We start from the raw sequence: 18,938 nt of genomic DNA, 5'->3' as shown, positions 1-18,938 counted from the left end.
AATGCCACCGCTGAGCTCATACCTAGAGCCTGGAAAATGGCCACTAATTGTGGGCAGTCTCCCTCACCGACCGTGGCATCCTGACCTGAAAATTTGCAAACTTTGCAGGATTTCTCTAAAACTACACATGTCCGCAACAAGGATCCTGTGTGTTCTTATAGCCCCAAATGCCACCTCTAGGCCGATACCCAGAGCCTGGGGAAATGACTTCTTTTTCGCATGGAAAATGGCCTCTTTTTGCGGCCACACGCAGTTGCCCTCAGTGGTGTTCTGACCTCAAAATTTGCAAACTTTTCAGGATTTCCCAAAAACTAAAACTTACGGGACAGAGGACCGTGCATTCCCTTACAGCCCACAAATGCCACCTCTGAGCTGATACCCAGAGCCTGGAGAAATTACTTCTTTTTCCCATGGAAAATGGCCTATCTTTGCAGCAACTCACACTGGCCCACAGTTGCGTCCAAACTTCAAAATTAGCAGACTTTCCAGGATTCCTCTAAAATTTCAGATGCCAGCAACTAGGAAACTGTGTGATCCCAGAGCCCCAAACACCACCTCTAAGCATATACTTAGACCCTGGGGAAATTACTTATTTTCCCATGGACAATGTCTTCTCTTTGCAGCCACTGGCACTGGCCCACAGTGGCATCCCTACCTCAAAATTTGCAAACTTTATAGGATTTTCAAAAAAATAAAGCTTAAGGAGCAGAGGACCAGGCATTCCCTTACAGGCCCACATGCCACCTCTGACCTGATACTGAGAGCTTGGAAAAATGTCTTATTTTTTCCATGTGTCAGTTTGAAAAGACAGGAGTCTGTGGAATGGAAAAGGTAAATCCCCTCCCTCCAAATTACCACAATTTCCAAATTAAAAGTCTCTTAGGCAAATTTATGGGAGTAGGAATAACAGTTCTTTACTAGGAAAAAAATAAAAATATTAAAAAGAAAATGTAATTAGCACTAACAAAACTACTAATAGAGTCCAAAACCTGACACCCTGAGGAGTCAGGGTGTTGGTAATAGTCCAGTTAAATGGTGCCTGCGCCTCCTGGAGTGGCAGATGAAATGCTGCTGAAGCGGTGGTCCTATAGAAGCATGTAGTTTTCTCTGAAGGTCTGGTGATGGAATAGATGGGCCTAATATTACTCTGGGAATCCAGCAGAGAAGAAAGCTGCTCCTCTGGGAATCCAGCGAAAAGGCTGATCTGTTGTCCCAAAAAAAGGCTTATTTTATGCAGGTAGGGATGTTTGGCTCCTCCCTCTGGGTAGGGCTTCTCACAATAGGATGGTGTAACTTTACCAGTCATGCACCAAGTCATTTAATGGTCCATTAACAGAAGAGATCACCCTGGAGGGAGATATTGTTCTTGGAAGAGATAAGAAAAGCTGCCCAACCTCTAACAGATGACAAATAGAATACATGCTTATACTACAAGCCAGGACACCATGCAAAATGGCCTCACTTTGCGGCCACTCACACGGACCTAAAGTGGCGCCCAGGCCTCGAAATTTTGTAAACTTTGCAGGATTTCTCAAGAACATCAGATATCAGCACTAGGAACCTGTGTGATTTCAGAGCCCCAAATGCCACTGTGGGGAAATGACTTATTTTTCCCATGGAAAATGGCTTGTCTTTGCAGCCACTCGCACAGGCCTACGTTGGCGTACCGACCACAAAATTTGCAAACTTTACAGGATTTCAAAAAAATTTAAAAATACGGAACAGAATGCCTTGCATTCCCTCAAAGCCCTACATGCCACCTCTGAGCTGATACCCAGAGCCTGGAGATGTGACTTCTTTTTCCCATGGATAATGGCCTCACTTTGCAGCCACTCACAGCGGCCCTCAGTTGCGTCCAAACTTACAAATTAGCAGACTTTCCAAGATTTTTCCAATACAAAAGCTTACAGAGTAGAGGACAAAGCATTCCCTTACACCCACAAATGCCACATCTGAGCTGATAACCAGAACCTGGAAAAATGACTTCTTTTTCCCATGGAAAATGGACTCTCTTTGCAGGCACTCTCTGTGACTCCCAATGGTGTCCTGACCTGAAAATTTGCAAACCTTGCAGGATTTCTCCAAAACTAGACATGTCAGCAACTATGAACCTGTGTGATATTGGAGCCCCAAATGCCACGCTTGAGCTGATACCCAGAGCCTGGAGAAATGACTTATTTTTCCCATGGAAAATGGCCTTTCTTTGTGGCACCTGGCATTGGCCAACAGTGACATCCTAACTTACAAATTAGCAGACATCCAAGGATTTCTCCCGAACTAAAGCTTACAGAGTAGAGGAAAAAGCATTCCCTTACACCCACAAATGCCACCTCTTAGCCAAAACCCAGAGCCTGGGGAAATTACTTCTTCTTCCCATGGAAAATTGCCTCTCTTTGCAGTCACACGCACTGGCCCTCAGTGGCATCCTGACTTCTAAATTTCCATACTTTGCTGGATTTCCCTAAAACTACAGGTCCGAGCAACTAGAAAACTGTGTGATCTTAGAGCCACAAATGACACCTCTAAGCAGATACCCAGAGCCTGGGGAAATTACTTCTTTTCCCATGGAAAATGGCTTCTCTTTGCAGCCACTGGCGCTGGCTCACAGTTACATCCAGACCACAAAACTTGCAATCTTTGCAGGATTTCTCGAAAACTAAAGCTTACACCGAAGAGGACCAAGCATTTCCCTACAGCTCCAAACACAACCTCCATGTGGATACCCAGAGCTTGGAGAAATGCCTTCTTTTTCCCATGGAATATGTCCTCTTTTTGCGGCCACACACAGCATCACAGACGGGCGTCCAGACCTCACAATTTGAAATCTTTTTAGTATTTCTCCAAAATTAAAGCTCACAGTGATGAGGACCAAGCCTTCTCCTACAGCCCCAAACACCACCTTTTAGCAGATACCCAGAGCCTGGGGAAATGACTTCTTTTTCTCATGGAAAATGGCCTCTCTTCGCGGCCACTCACACTGGCCCACAGTGCTGTCCAAACTTCAAAATTACCGGACATTGCAGTATTTCTCCAATACTAAAGCTTACATAGCAGAGGACAAAACATTCCTTTACATCCACAAATACTACCTCTAAGCAGAAAACCAGGGCCAGTGAAAATTACTTCCATTTCCCATGGAAAATGCCCTCCAGTTTTAGCCACTCGCCCTGGCCGACAGTGGCATCCTGACCTCAAAATTTGCAATCTTTGCAGGATTTCTCGAAAACTAAAGCTTACACCGAAGAGGACCAAGCCTTCCTCTACAGCCCCAAATGCCACCTTTTAGCAGATACCCAGAGTCTGAGGAAATGACTTCTTTTTCCCATGGAAAATGGCCTCCCTTTGAGGCCACTCCCACTGGCCCACAGTGGCATCCGGACCTGAAAATTTGCAAACTTTTCAGGCTTTCTCCAAAACTACACATGTCAGCAACTAGGAACCTCTGTGATCTTATAGCCCCAAATGCCACCTCTGAGCTGTAAACCAGAGCCTGAGGAAATGCCTAGTTTTTCCTATGGAAAATGACCTTAATTTGTGACCACATGCACTTGCCCACAGTGGCGTCCTGACCTAAAAATGTGTAAACTTTGCAGGATATCTCAAAAACTGTACATGTCAGCAATTAGGAACTTGTGTGATTTCAGAGCCCCAAGTGCCACCGTGGGGAAATGACTTATTTTTCCCATGGAAAATGGTCTCTCTTTGCAGCCACTCACAAAGGCCTACGTTGGCGTACCGACCTCAAAATTTGCAAAATTTACAGGATTTCCAAAAAATTAAAAAATATGGAACAGAGGACCTTGCATTCCCTCAAAGCCCTACATGCCACCTCTGAGCTGATACCCAGAGCCTGGAGATGTGACTTCTTTTTCCGTGGATTACGGCCTCAATTTGCAGCCACTCACAGTGGCCCTCAGTTGGGTCCAAACTTACAAATTAGTAGACTTTGCAGTATTTCTCCAGTACTAAATCTTACAGAGTAGAAGACAAAGCATTCCCTTACACTCACAAATGCCATCTCTGAGCTGTTAACCAGAGCCTAGGGAAATTACTTATTTTTCCTAGGGAAAATGGCCTTAATTTGCGGCCACATGCACTGACTCACAGTGGCGTCCTGACCTCAAAATTGGCAAACTTTTCAGGATTTCTCTACAGCTACAGATGTCAGCAACTAGGAACCTGTGTGATCTTATAGCCCCAAATGCCACCTCTAAGGAGATACCCAGCGCCTTGGGAAATGACCTATTTTTCCCATGGAAACAGGCCTCTCTTTGCGGCCACTTACAGTGGCTCACAATGGTGTCCTGACCTCAAAATTTTCAAACTTTGCAGGCTTTCTCCAAAACTACACATGTCAGTAATTAGGAAGCTGTGTGATATTGGAGCCCTAAATGCCACCCCAGAGCTGATACCCCGAGCCTGGGGAAATGACTTCCTTTTCCCATGGAATATGGCCTCTCTTTGCGGCCACTAGCACTGGCCCACAATGGCGTCCTAACCTCTAAATTTCCAAATTTTGTAAGATTTCACTAGAACGACACAAGTCAGCAACTAGAAACCTGTGTGATCATACAGTCTCAAATGCCTTCTCAAAGCTGATAACCAGAGCCTGGGAAATGACTTCCTTTTCCCATGGAAAATTACCTCCACTTGCTGCCATTCGCCCTGGCCGACAGTGGCATCCTGACCTCAAAATTTGCAAACTTTGCAGGATTTCTCAAAAACTATACAAGTCAGCAACTAGGATACTGTGTGATCCTATAGGTCCAAATGCCACTGTCTTGGTTTGACAAGACAGGAGTCTGTGAAGGAGGGCAAAAGCCTCCTGTGCAATGGAGAAGGTAAACCCCCTCCCTCCGAATTACCAGGATTTTTAAATTAAAAGGCTCTCAGGCAAAGATATGGGAATGGGAGTAACAATTCTTTACTAGGAGAAAACTAGATAACAATTTAAAAAGGCAAATGCAATTGGTACAAACAAAACTAGTGATAAAGTCCACAACCTGAGGATTCGGGGTGTTGGTAGCAGTCCGGTTGAAATGATAGCTGCTCCTCTTGCAGTGGCTGATGAATTGCAGCTGAAGTGGTGATCTTTAGAAGGGTATGGTTTTCTCTGAAGATCTGGTGGCAGTTGGGCCGGTCTTCCTCTGCGCTGGGGCCGCCTCCGAGCTCCGCCCCCGCCGCCTCACCACGCTCCGGCCGTTTCTCTGGGAATCCCACTGAAGGAGCTGCTTCTCTGAGAATCCTGCCGAAGGAGCTGCTTCTCTGGGAATCCCGCAAAGAGAGAGAGCTGTCTTCTCTCCCAAAAGGTACCCCTTTATACAATAAAAGAGTGCTTGGCTTCCCCTTCTGGGTGGAGCATCTCACAATGGGATGGTGTTACGTTACCAGGCCTGCAGTGAGTCAGTCAATGGCCCATTAACAAAACTATTACCTCTTTGGAGCAAACCATTGTTCTTGGAAGACATAACAAACCTGCCCAACCTCCAACAGATGGGAAATAGAATACAAGCATATCTTACAAACCAGGACAGCCACCTCTAAGTAGATACCCAGAGATGGGGGAAATGAGTTACTCTTCCCATGGAAAATGGCCTCTCTTTTATGCCACCTGCACTGGGCCACTGTGGTGTCTTGAACTCTGAATTGCGAAACTTTGGAAAATTTCTCCAGAACAACAGATATCAGCGACTAGGAACCTATGTGATCTTTGAGGCATAAATGCCACCCCTGAGCTTATACCCAGAGCCTGGGGAAATGACTTCTTTTTCCCATGGATAATGGCCTCTCTCTGTGGCCACTGGTGTTGGCCAACAGTGGCATCCAAACTTACAAATTACCAGACATCGAAGGATTTATCTAAAACGAAAGCTTACAGTGTAGAGGACAAATCATTGCCTTACAACCACAAATGCCACCTCTTAGCTGAAACCCAGAGCCTGAGGAAATGATGTCTTTTTTTCCTATGGAAAATGGCCTCTCTTTGCAGCCACTACCACTGTACCACAGGGTCGTCCAAATTTGCACATTAGTAGACTTTGCAGGATTTCTCCAATATTAAAGCATAGACCGAAGAGGACCAAGCAATCCTTTACAGCCCCACATGCCACCTCCAAGAAAATACCCAGAGCTGGGGAAATGCCTTCTTTTTCCCACGGAAAATGGCCTCTTTTTCTGGCCACACACACTGGCCCACAGTGGCGTCCTGACCATGAAATTTACAATCTTTGCAGGATTCCTCCAAAACTACACATGTCAGCAACTAGGAACCTGTGTGTTCTTATAGCCCTAAATGCCACTTTTAAGGAGATACCCAGAGCCTGAGGAAAGGACTTCCTTTCCTCATGGAAAATGGCCTCTCTTTGCAGCCACTCACAGTGGTCCACAGTGGCGTCCTGTTCTCGAAATTTTGCAAATTTTTCAGGATTTCTCAAAAGCTACACATGTCAGTACTAGGAACCAGTGTGATCTCAGAGCCCCAAATGTCACCTCCAAGCAGATACCTAGAGCCTGGGGAACAGCCTTCTTTTTCCCATGGGAAATGGCCTCTCTTCGCGACCACTTGCACTGGCCCACAGTGGCATCCTGTCATGGTTTGGCACTGGCACAATGCCAGCGCAACAGAGCAAAGCAGGCCCAAGCTTAATATCAAGGAAAAAAAAAAACTTTATTAATCTACTACTACTATAGTACTATAAAGAAGAAGAAAAAAAAAAAAAAGAGAAAGGAAAACACACACCTAAATCCAAAATGAAAACTTTTCAAATCATTCCTCCTCCCACCATTTCCCAAAAACAAAAGCCTATGAAACAGAGGACTGTGCATTCCCTTACAGCCCCACATGCCACCTCTGAGCTGATACCAAGAGCCTGGGGAAATGACTTCTTTTTCCCATGGAAAATGACTCTCTTCGCAGCCACTGGCACTGGCCCACAGTGGAATCCAAACTTACAAATTAGCAAATTTTGCAGGATTTCTCTAAAACTATGCCTGTCAGTACTAGGAACCTGTCTGATCTCTGAGCCTCAAATGCCACCTCTGAGCTGATGGCCAGAGCCTGAGTGTTGGAACTCAAAATGTCCCTCAGACATTTTTGGAGGTTCCGGTCCAGGTCAGAAGCATTTGAGACCCTGGCAGGCAGCTGGAAACAGCTCTGATTTTGGATTTGAGCCATAGAATGATTTAGCAACCTTGCAGGAAGAACAAGAAGTCACAAAAATTTAGATATTGTAGTAGAAGTAGTAACAAAGTAAAGGGAAGAATTTTTTAGTTCTGTACAGGGGGTTTTAGTTTTGTACATGGGGGTCAGAAGTTTTAAGATGGAGGGATATGGGCCTGTCCTGTCCTCCCTCTTTCTTCTTCCTTACCTCCATGTTCTTGGTGATGTTGGCACTCAAAAATTGGTTTAGAGTAGAAAAGCACCATTTAATATAGGCAGTAGGTATTGGGGAAAAACTGTAAACATTTAACACGTAATGTACCATATAAAAGATAACAGCAGCCCAGGGGTGGGGGGAGAGAAGAAGACGGAAGACAGAGAGGATGTCAGGGGTGTGTGTGCCATTGCCTGAGCTGCTGAACAAACCGCAGTAGCCAAAGAAGACAATCTTTTAGATAACTTACAATAAACTGCCTTGAGATTGAACAACAGAGACTACTGAGCCTTTCTTTGGAAGCACAGGTTGGAGGAGAAATTTTTCCACCACACGGAGCAACCCCGCGACCTAGGGTGGTCTCCGGCATCTGGCATCCCTGGGTCGGCCAACAAAAAGGGCAAGAAGCCAATCCATCAAGCAACCTCCAACCTTCAGCGGAAAAAGGCACACACATTTTCCGAAGACTCCAGAGAGAGAGGGAGTGGAAAGCTCAAGACAAAACATCCTGACCTTCACCAAGGCAACTCGTCTCGAGGACACTCCAGGGAGGAGAAAACCAGAAGCGCGCCTGGGATGTCTCACGTGTGACCTGCTGGACAGTGATCAGTGCCATCTCCGGACTGACCTCGTGCTGACCGAGCTTTTGGTGAGAACGGTCAAAATTAAGAACATGGGGACTCGATATTCCCAAGACCAGACCCAAATTTTATCAGCCTTACAGGGCATGATTTCTACCCATCCGGTAGAGATAGCTCCAAAATGCTTAAAGCCTTGATATTGTGGGTGCGGTGTAATTATCCACACACAGAGGCACATCTCTTGTTTGAGCCAAATTTTTGGCAAGAGATCAATAAGCAGTTATATTACCGAGCCATAAAAAAGATAAGATCGCTGTGAAACTTTTGCCTTCAGCAAGAATAGTATTAGAGTCACTTTCACAACGCGGTATTCAACACCAGATAGCCCAGGCTCCTACGGGAGATCAAGGGGGAGAATTGCCCAGTCAGGAGCTTGGGGCAACCCGCTCACCACAGATCCAGGGGAAGCGGGATCACTTCCCATGGAAAATCAGGGAGATGATGTCTCATCACTCCCCGCGTCCCCAGGCTCTCACTCTTCCTCAGACTCCCTTGAACCTCAATCCCTAATCTCCTCTGATGCAGAAACCCCTCAGAGGGTGATAGATAAGCCAGGCACAGTCTCAGCCCGTGTCTGCACCCGCGGCGAGGGGGACTGCGACGGCCACGATGGGGAGCGGACGAAGGCGCGAGTGTAGAGCAGAGGGAAGAGGGGGAAGAGCGGGCTCTCGCAGTGGCGCAGGCAGGGAGTTCAAAACAGCCCACACAGCAGGCGAAAGAAGGGGGAATTGGGAACGAGGCGGACCGGGGGGAAGGCGGGGAGTGCGGGCACGGCGGTTGTACGCCCTGAGCGCCCGGTGACGCCTTCGGTGACGAGGATCCGTGAACCCGCAGAAGCGGCCGCCTGGCAGGCGCGGGAAGACAGCTCTCTGACCGGAGCGGCAGCGTTTGCCGAGCGGGCGGCTGAGAAGGAGTAGGACTCTTCTCTCGCCGCCGCAGTGGCAGCGCGCATGTGCGTGACGGTAGAGCGAAACCCGGAAGTTGGAGCGGGGAATATCTTGCATGTCTTAAACGCAGCACGGGCATAGGCGGAGGCGGCGCGCGGGGGCTGCGGGCGTTGGCGCAGAGCCAGGAGAGGCGTGTCCCTATAAGGGGCAGAGCGGGGCGGAAATATCAGGGCCGGAATGGGATCGGGAGAGTGGTGACGTCAGTTTCATGGGGGACGAGAGTGACTCCCGATCTGCGGCTGTGTGGTCTGGAGCTAGGCAGAAACGTGGCCGGGGTCGGAGCAGAAGTGTCCACACCCCTGTGATGACACAGGCAGGGACGGGGCGTGACCAGGATGTAAACATCTCTCAGGGCACGGCCCCTCCACGGTTCCCATGGCAACATACACAGCCAGTGCAGGCTCACAGCCAAACCCTGCCAGCCTCAGGCATTCCAAGGTTAGAACAGTCGATACAGCAAGAGTCCGTTTCTCAGATCGCAGGGTTTGCAAATGTGAATCAATTGTTAGAAGAAATGCTCAAACGTTTATTAGAGATACAACTAGAGGAGCAAAGTGCAGTCCCAACCTCATTCGGTCAGGCGGCAGCGCCACCTAGTGGCGGGACCACAACATTGCAACAGGCTTCACAGGACTCGGGCATCCAAGCCACTGCGCCACCTAGTGGTTGGACTGTAACATTGCATCACTTTTTTCCAGTTTCTTCTAAGAAAAAATCCAGAGTCAAAAAAGCCCCATCTGCACGACAGCAGGAACCTCCGCTGATTCCAGAACAGCATGGGACTCAGGACACTTCTGCTGAGGCGCAGCAACAGGATTATACTGTGTACATCACTGCTTTGGAGGGTGCCCCAGCTTGGACAATTCCAACATCAAGGTGTGCCGATTTTTTGGGTCAGGGAGAGTCAATTTTAATATCAAAAGGGGTTGTCGAGTTTCTTTTACGGTACTTGAGCACAGCCTTGGAGTTACAGACAGAACTGTTGGTTCATCTTCCAAAAATTTTCCAAATAATGCGGGGCAGCCGTGTGTTCTCCTCCACAGCAGATGTTCCATTTTTATCCAGAAGCACTTAGCCTTCATCTTCGCAGATGCCACAGATGCCGTTGGTATTGGTGAGTGCTGCTGCACCAAAGGTGCAGTCACAACAGATTACTCCACTCTACAGGCAAGTACCCACAAAATTTCCAGCTTTGCCAAGCGCAAAAGTGGACTGGCAGGACATTCAAGCAGAATTGGAAAAGGAGAAAGGTTTATTACAGGGTTCGGGAAACATAATGATGCCAGTGAACTATGACACTCAGGGCCAAAACACGAGGTGGGAACACCTGGATCGTGGTGCAATCAAAGATTTAACTAAAGCCATTCGAGACAGCAGGTTGTCATCACCATATTTCAAACAAATGTTGAAAAGCATTTTTGGCATGTATGATTTAACACCTTATGATCTTAAATATCTTGCAACATCAGTTCTTAAAGACACCCAAGCTCTCGTGTGGCAGAAAGCATGGAGGAGATCCCTGGAGGAGCTGAGAGCCAGATACCAAGGTGGGCCAAACATGAACCTCACCATGGTGCAGCTTGCTGGTGACCCTTCTGAGGACAATCTGACTCAACAGGCAGTGAGACTTCCGCAGCACGTGCTCAGCAACATCAAAGAGGCAGCACGGAGAGCCATTCTACAGATTGCTCCAGCGGGGGTCCAGGACACCATCTACACCGAGATCAAACAGGGTCCTTCGGAGCCATTTTCCTCATTTGTGGATCGTCTTTCACAGGCAGTGGAATGACAAGTGACTGATGAGGGGGCAAAACCACATATAACCAAAAGCCTCACTTTCTCCAATGCTAACCCAGAATACAGGTGAATCATCAGCATGATGCCACACCAGGTCACCTTGGCAGACATGATTGAGGCGTGCAGCAAGGTGGGGACATCACAACATGTTGCATCCATCATGGAGGAGCAGTTGGGAGACCGAATTGAAAAACGAGTCAAGGAAGCTGTTGCAAATTACACAAAGAGCAACACCAGTGCAGAAAGGCAATGTTTTGGGTGTGGGGCACAAGGACATATTAAAAGGAACTGCCCACAATTTGCAAAACCCAACAAGCCACTAGACCTTTGTCCCCCATGCAGGAGAGCGAGACATCTCGCAAGTGAGTGTCATTCACAGACAGATGTGGATGGAAAACCTCTTCCGATTCTGGGAAATGGGAAAAGGAGTGCAAATCATCGCCAGCATGCTCCCACACAAATCCTGGCAGTGACACAAAACCAGCAGGGACAATCCTTGGGGAACAACAAACAGAACCCCTTGGTAGAACAATCTCCAAAATCCCCAGCGACCCAGACTTGGTACCACCCGGATTCCAATGCATCCTGGCAAACACCAAATTGACGTGCCTTCTGGAAAACATCCATGCAGTGATACCCATGGGTGTCACTGGGACTTCTTGGAAAATGCAAGATATTTTTATAATGGCCAGGGACAGAAGCAGAATTCTTGGACTTTTTGTTTATCCATCTTTGATTTCAGCAAACCATAAAGAGGAGCTGATGGTCACGGCAAAAGCCTTGCAATCAGCTCTGGCAATTCCACAAAATACACCGATAGCCCAAGCCATGGCTTTGCCATCTCACCCAGAAAAGCAAATCATGCCAGTGTTCAAAAAACGGGACTCTTTTTCTGGTGACCAAATGGAAATACATGCATCTTGGGTGAAACATTTGAGCTGAGATCGACCCATCGTTACCTGTCAGTTGACTTGTAATGATAAAACAATTGCCATCACAGGAATGCTTGACACAGGAGCAGATGTCACAGTCATTTCATACATCTTTTGGCCCAGGGAATGGGACTTGGTTGCACCTTTGGGGTCTCTCACAGGCATAGGAGGAAGTTCCCTATGCATGCAGAGTGAGAACACAATTGTTTTCACAGGCTCAGGAAGAAAAACAGCAATCATCCATCCTTTCAACGTGCAAAAGCCCATCACAGTGTGGGGAAGAGACCTTTTGGCACAATGGGGACTGAAATTGGAACTGGATTTTTAACAGGGGTCACTGTGGCACTCGCCACTCTGAAATTGACTTGGAAAACAAATGATCCCGTTTCAGGTTATCAGTGGCCCCTCAAACAAAAGAAACTGAGTGCACTGAAAAAGTTGGTCCAGGAACAGCTGCAGAAGGGACACATCAAACCAACGAACAGCCCATGGAATTCCCCAGTGTTTGTCATTTGCAAGAAAACTTCAGGGTCTTGGAGACTGCTTCACGATCTCAGGAAGATCAATGAGGTCATCGAAGACATGAGTGCTGCGTCTCCCCCTCGAATCCATGGAGATAGAACCCCTGTGGAGCCCAGCCAGCTGGGCAGTGGGGCGAGTTGGGCAGAGGGAAGGAACTTCTCCTTGGATCCCGGGGGGCTTGGAGAAGCTCCCACGTGAGTCCAAAGACGAGCTGGTCCCACAAGCAAAGGAAAGAGGCGCTCTCCCTCAGGATTAGTTCCAAAGTTTAATGAGGTCCTGGAGAGATCCCAGGCCACATCTGGCTTTGAAGGACCTCCAGAGCAATAGAGAGGGTCTCCCGGCCCGGAGCAGCCAGATATAGGGGGGCGGGGAAAACCGAACGGCCCATGGGAGAAGGACATGGGAGTGGCTCTCTGGGGGCAAGGCCTCAGAGTGACCACTGAGGAGGGGGTTGGGGAGGAGTCCCAGCCAGGGTTCAGTTACCTGGTGACCCTGGGGGAAGGATTTGGACAAAGGGGAAGGGTCACCAGGTGATGGAAACATCACCTGGGAGGAGACAGGGGGATGGGTTGGGGTTTGATGGACATACAGGTACTGATGAGAAAGCTGGGATGAACCAAACAGGTACAAAGAGGGGATATGGAGGGACAAACCATTATGAGGGGATATACAGTGCAAACACAACTCTAAAACATGGCTCAAGCTTTTCATCCAGCACCGGAGAAACATACAAAAACAAAAATCATTCATTACATGGACGATTTGCTCATTGCAGCACCAACGAAACAGGAGGTGCAGAAGGTTTGTGACTATGTAATTGCACAGGTGCAAAAAGCAGGACTGGAAATCAGTGCACCAAAAATACAAGAAATTGCACCTTGGAAATACCTGGGATGGAAGATCACAAAGCAGACAATAAGGCCACAGAAACTGGAAATCAACACAAAAGTCACCAATCTGCAGGACGTGCAACAGCTTTTGGGGGAAATCAACTTGATGAGACCAATCTTGGGAATCACCAATGATGACATCTCATCATTGCTCGACCTCTTGAGAGGGGACAACAACATCAAATCTCCCAGAACTCTGACGCCTGAAGCACGAAAAGATCTTGAAAAGATCACAGATTTGATTCAACAGAAACAAGCACATCACTTTGTGAAATCACTGCCTTTTCATTTGGCAGTGCTGGGGGAAACAGCACAGTTATATGGGTTGATTTTTCAGTGGGATTTATCTCAAATGGTCCCTCTTTTGCTGATAGAGTGGGGTTTTTTAGCTTACAGATCCTCAAAAACAATTCTCACAGACTTAGAGATGATAGCTCAGATCATTATTAAGCCAAGGACCAGGTTGCTGACAATGTCAGGCAAAGATTTCTCAGTCATTCATGTAACTTTAAAGAAAAAATATTTTGAGTGGGCAATGCAAAAATCACAAGATTTTTCAATTGCATTGCTAGGGTATCCAAGAGTTTTCACAGCTCATTTTCCAGCTCACAGAATGTTAAATGCAAAAATAAGTTTTAGAAAAAAACCAAAAATAAGTCAGGAACCAGTGGAAGGGGTGACAGTGTTATGAACAAAACAGCCTGGCTGGGACACTTGGCTCGACCTAAGTACTGACATTGAAATGTTAATTAGCTAATCGCTCCTGGGAATCACCTACACCCCCACCCAAACTAGGACTAGGATGCAAAATAAGCCAGTGGAATAATGGGAGGGGGTTTTGGGGATGAAAAACACCCCAAAATGAAAAAGAGGGGCACAGTGGAGGGGGCTGGATGGGTGTGCTGGTTGGGGAAAAGGGAACCCCATCCCTAGTCTGTGTTTAACCTGCCACTATAACCTGCAGAGGACCAGCTTGGACTGGGCTGTGGGAAGCAGGCACAAGGAATCAGACAATCTACCTGGTGTTACCAGGAGGGCAGGAGAGGGATAGCTGCTGCTGGATCTCGGCAGAAGGCTCTGCACATCCCGCCACCCTTCGGCTACCAGTGGGCCAGGAGGAAAGGAGAGAGGATGGTCTGCTGATCGGGACTTCAGATACAGACTGGACGTCTCTTCACCTCCGGCTACCAGTGTGCCACAGAGACTCCAGGGACAGACTCTGCACGCCTTCTCACTCTTCAGCTACCGGAAGAAGCTACAACACCCCCCTGCCGAGCTGACTTTTTAATAAAGATCTGAACACTAATAAAGACATAAAACCTGTTCATTTCAACAGTGTTCACTGATGGTTCAGGGAAAACTCACAAATCAGTTATCACATGGCAAAATCCAAAAACAGGGAAATGGGAATCAGATATCAAAATGGTACAGGGTTCACCACAAATTGTAGAATTGGCAGCAGTAGTCAGGGTTTTTCAGCTATTTCAGGAACCCCTCAATCTGATCACAGATTCAGCGTATGTTGCAAATGTGGTCAAACGATTAGAGGGATTGCGGGGAAGCTGGACTCCAGGACAGTTTAGATGGATGGAGATGAGAGATCTCTGAAGGTTGCTCTTAGAATATATGGTTTATTAGAAAGGGTGAAAGGCCCTGCTTGGAGTTGCCAGACGTGACACGTGACAGACCCTAGGGAGTGGGGAAAGGGAGAGGCAAGGGGTAGAGGGAGATAAGAGGATGTTCCAGGAGAGGGGGAGTTCCAGGAGGGTGGAAGTTCCAAGAGGGCGTCTGGCTCCTCAGGGACTCCTTGTCAGGGGGCTTCAAGGTGAGCTGGGACAAGACTTAGGCCAATGGGGTCACAGACACATGATGCTTCAGGAGAGGGTTACAGGTGTGGGATGAACCATACATTTTGGGGGGTGAGATAGAACAGTCCATTTGACCTTTGGACCTATCTGTAGGTAAGGGCATTGTTCAAACTGTAGGGGGGATTGTCTTCATCCTGGCTGTACTATTGTTTTCTAGTTGTTCAGTAACTAAGGTTTGGTATCTCAAAACTTGTTACCATTTCAATCCCTGTATTTTCTAAATCTTTTGCCAGGCAGTCATATTTATAAGGCTTTCTTGTTTCATCTTCCCCAACAGGGATCACTTTTAAAACACACAGATTATGAAATTTTATATTCATATCTATCATGAATGAGAACAATCCTAGAAAACAGAGAACACAAATATTTTGTTACACACATCAAAGCGCATTCCTCACTTCCAGGGTTTTTAGCAGAAGGGAATGCTCGTGCAGACAAACTCACAATGCCCATCTCAGAGACACTGCCAGACATTTTTGAGCAAGCAAAATTGAGCCATGCATTTTTCCATCAAAATGCACAAGCATTGATGAAATCCTTTTGCCTTTCTAAAAGCCAGGCAAAGGAAATCATCAGTGCTTGCCCAGATTGCCAGCTTGTGCAGCCACCTGCATCCACAGGAGCAGTCAATCTGAGGGGATTGCAAAGTCTTCAGCTGTGGCAAAGTGATGTCACAAAATATCCATCTTTTGGGAGGCTCAAAAACATTCATGTTTCAGTAGATACATTTTCAGAGGCAATTTTTGCATCATTACATACAGGGGAAAACACAGAACATGCCTGCAGACATTTTTTACAAGAATTTGCATCATTAGGGGTGCCACAAGAAATAAAAACAGATAATGGTCCAACTTACACAGGCAAGGTGCTTGACAAATTTCTGAAAAAATGGGGAGTCAAACACATTTCTGGTATTCCTTATTCTCCCTCAGGTCAAGCAATCATTGAAAGAACACATCTTACTTTAAAATCCCTTTTGGATAAACAGAAAAGGGGGGAGGCAGGTGCAACACCTTCTATGCGGTTGAACAAAGCTCTGTATGTGCTGAATTTTTAAAATGGTTCTTTCTCAGAGCCCACTCCACCAATTATCAGACACTTTACGAACAGCACACAAGCAAAACTAAGGGAGAATCCTTTAGTTTTGTTTTGAAACCCAGAGTCAGGACAAATTGAAGGCCCATTTGCATTAATAACTTGGGACAAGGGTTTCGCTTGTGTTTCCACAGGACAAGGACTGAAGTGGGTGTCAGCAAGGCACATGAAACCTTATCGGATGCAGACAAGAGTGGATGTGGACCCAAGAAGCAGAAAGGCAAGCACGCAGACAAAGGCAGACAATGACGCTGCAGACATCTCATCAGAAAATGATTGACAACTCAGAGACTTGGGGTTTTTCTAGGGAATTAAGTGTTATTTGGGTGTTGCTGCATTGCGGGGTTTCTTACAGAGGGTGGGAACATGGACATGGGGTTCAGACAGAGAGTGTTCATGTGCTTCATTCTCTCGCCTGTTGTCTTGGGCAATAGGACAGATTTTCCCATGAGACAACCAAGGGAAAATGTGTGGGAGACTTTGGCAAAGGCAGCGGGTCTGGACAGCATTTGCCTGACCCATTCAAAGCCAGGGAAACCATTCTCAACATGTTTGGTAGGTGTGCCAGTGGAGGAATGGCCAATCCCAAAAAGCATCCCTCCAAGGGTTCTGAAGTCTTTCAGATCCTGTGGAAGGATGGCATGTTTGGACACAGTTCCTCCCTGTGTCTCACTTCGAACCTCCGGAATTGGACATCTTTGGGTCAACAAAAATGAAATTATGTATCAAATTCAATCAATTGGGAGTGACAGAGACAGATAACCACATAATAGATGTCACTCCAAACCAGCTCTTTTACAGAAATGCATCATCCTGGTATAATTACACCAAAATGATGAGCAAACCATCCCTCCAAAACCCAGCCATTTTACCAAAAGGAATGTTTTTGATTTGGAGGGACAGATTTTGGCCTGCTATCCCTGCAAAAGTCAAGGGCGGTCCATATAGCATTGGAGAACTCTCATTGATAACACCTGATTTGGAAATTTTGAGGGAACAGACAGGCAGGGAAAAAAGATCCATTGAGCAATATAGTCCGAATTGTGATGATGAAGTTTATACCTGGAACAAGGCTCGGAGAATTGCAATAGCACTTTTCACACACCAAGCAGCATCAGGGGTGGCCGTTACACAATTGGACCACATGGCATGTTGGTTGAGCAAACACACTCATGCCATTTCCTCTGCACTGAGCGACATGTTAACAGATATCGACAGTGCAAGACAAGCAACACTTCAGAACAGGGCGGCAATTGATTATATGCTGCTATCACATGGGCATGGGTGCAAAGAATTTGAGGGCATGTGCTCCATGAACTTCTCTGATCACTCAAAATCTATCCATGAAAATATAAAACAAATGCAAAACAGCACCAGTAAATTGAAAGAAGTTACAGGATCCTGTTGGGATGATTTCATTAACTTTTTTAATCTCTCACCATTGTAGAGGGAGCTTTTGAAAATAGCATTTTATATTCTTATGGGGCTTCTAGTTCTTCTGCTTGTTTTGCCATGCATCTTTCTGCGCATTCGACGGGCCATGAACAAAGTGGCAAAACAGGTGTTTTTGGTGCAAACGGTAAAGGGAGATGTCAGAACTCAAAATGTCCCTCAGACATTTTTGGAGGTTCCGGGTCCAGGTCAGAAGCATTTGAGACCCTGGCAGGCAGCTGGAAACAGCTCTGATTTTGGATTTGAGCCATAGAATGATTTAGCAACCTTGCAGGAAGAACAAGAAGTCACAAAAGTTTAGATATTATAGTAGAAGTAGTAACAAAGTAGAGGGAAGAATTTTTCAGTGCTGTACAGGGGTTTTTTAAAGTCCTGTACAGGGGGGTTTTAGTTTTGTACATTGGGGTCAGAAGTTTTAAGATGGAGAGATATGGGCCTGTCCTGTCCTCCCTCTTTCTTCTTCCTTACCCACATGTTTTTGGTGATGTTGGCATTCACAGATTGGCTTAGAGTAGAAAAGCACCATTTAATATAGGTAGTAGGTATTGGGGAAAAACTGTAAACATTTAACACGTAATGTACTATATAAAAGATAACAGCAGCCCAGCCGTGGTGGGAGAGAAGAAGAAGACGAAAGACAGAGAGGATGTCAGGCGTGTGTGTGCCATTGCCTGAGCTGCTGAACAAACCACAGCAGCCCAAGAAGACAATCTTTTGAATAGCTTACAATAAACTGCCTTGAGACCGACGAACAGAGACTACTGAGCCTTTCTTTGGAAGCATGGGTTGGAAAAGAAATTTTTCCACCACATGGAGCCACCCTGCGACCTAGGGTTGTCTCCGGCACCTGGGAAATTACTTCTTTTTCCCATGGAAAATGACCACGCTTTGTGGCCACTCACAATGGCCTACATTGGCCTCCCAACCTCAAAATTGGCAAAAAATTACTGGATTTCCCAAAAACTAAAGCTTACGGAACAGAAGACCATGCACTTCCTTACAGCCCCACATGCCACCTCTCAGCTGATAACCAGACCCTGGGAAAATGACTTCTTTTTCCCATAGAAAAGGGCCTCTCTTTGCGGCCACTGGCACTGGCCCACAGTGGAATCCAAATTGAAAAATTAGCAGACTTTGCAGGATTTCTCAAAAACTATACATGTCAACAACTAGGAACCTGTGTGATCTTATAGCCCCAAATGCCACCTTTAAGGAAAAAGCCAGGGACTGGGAAAATGACATATTTTCCTGTTGGGAAGGATGAATAAATATAATTGCCTGGCAAAAGATTTATGATAGTACAGCCAGGATGAAAACAATCCCCCCTACTGGCTGGACAATACCCTTACCTACAAATAAGTCCAAAAGTCAAATGGACTGTTCCATCTCAACCCCCAAAATGTATGGTTCATCCCACACCT

The 18,938-nt window shown here is 46.6% G+C and overlaps 1 pseudogene; it reads left to right on the top strand.

Moving 5' to 3' along the window:
* The first annotated feature begins 16,431 nt into the window (after positions 1–16,431).
* LOC146763096 (uncharacterized) lies at positions 16,432–17,818 on the top strand (annotated as a pseudogene).
* Positions 17,819–18,938: the final 1,120 nt, after the last annotated feature.

Source organism: Lonchura striata, chromosome W (genome assembly GCF_050655825.1).
Source record: "Lonchura striata isolate lonStrDom1 chromosome W, ASM5065582v1, whole genome shotgun sequence".
NCBI lineage: Eukaryota > Metazoa > Chordata > Aves > Passeriformes > Estrildidae > Lonchura > Lonchura striata.
Note: the sequence above shows the minus strand (reverse complement) of the source record. Positions and strands in the feature narration are given on the sequence as shown.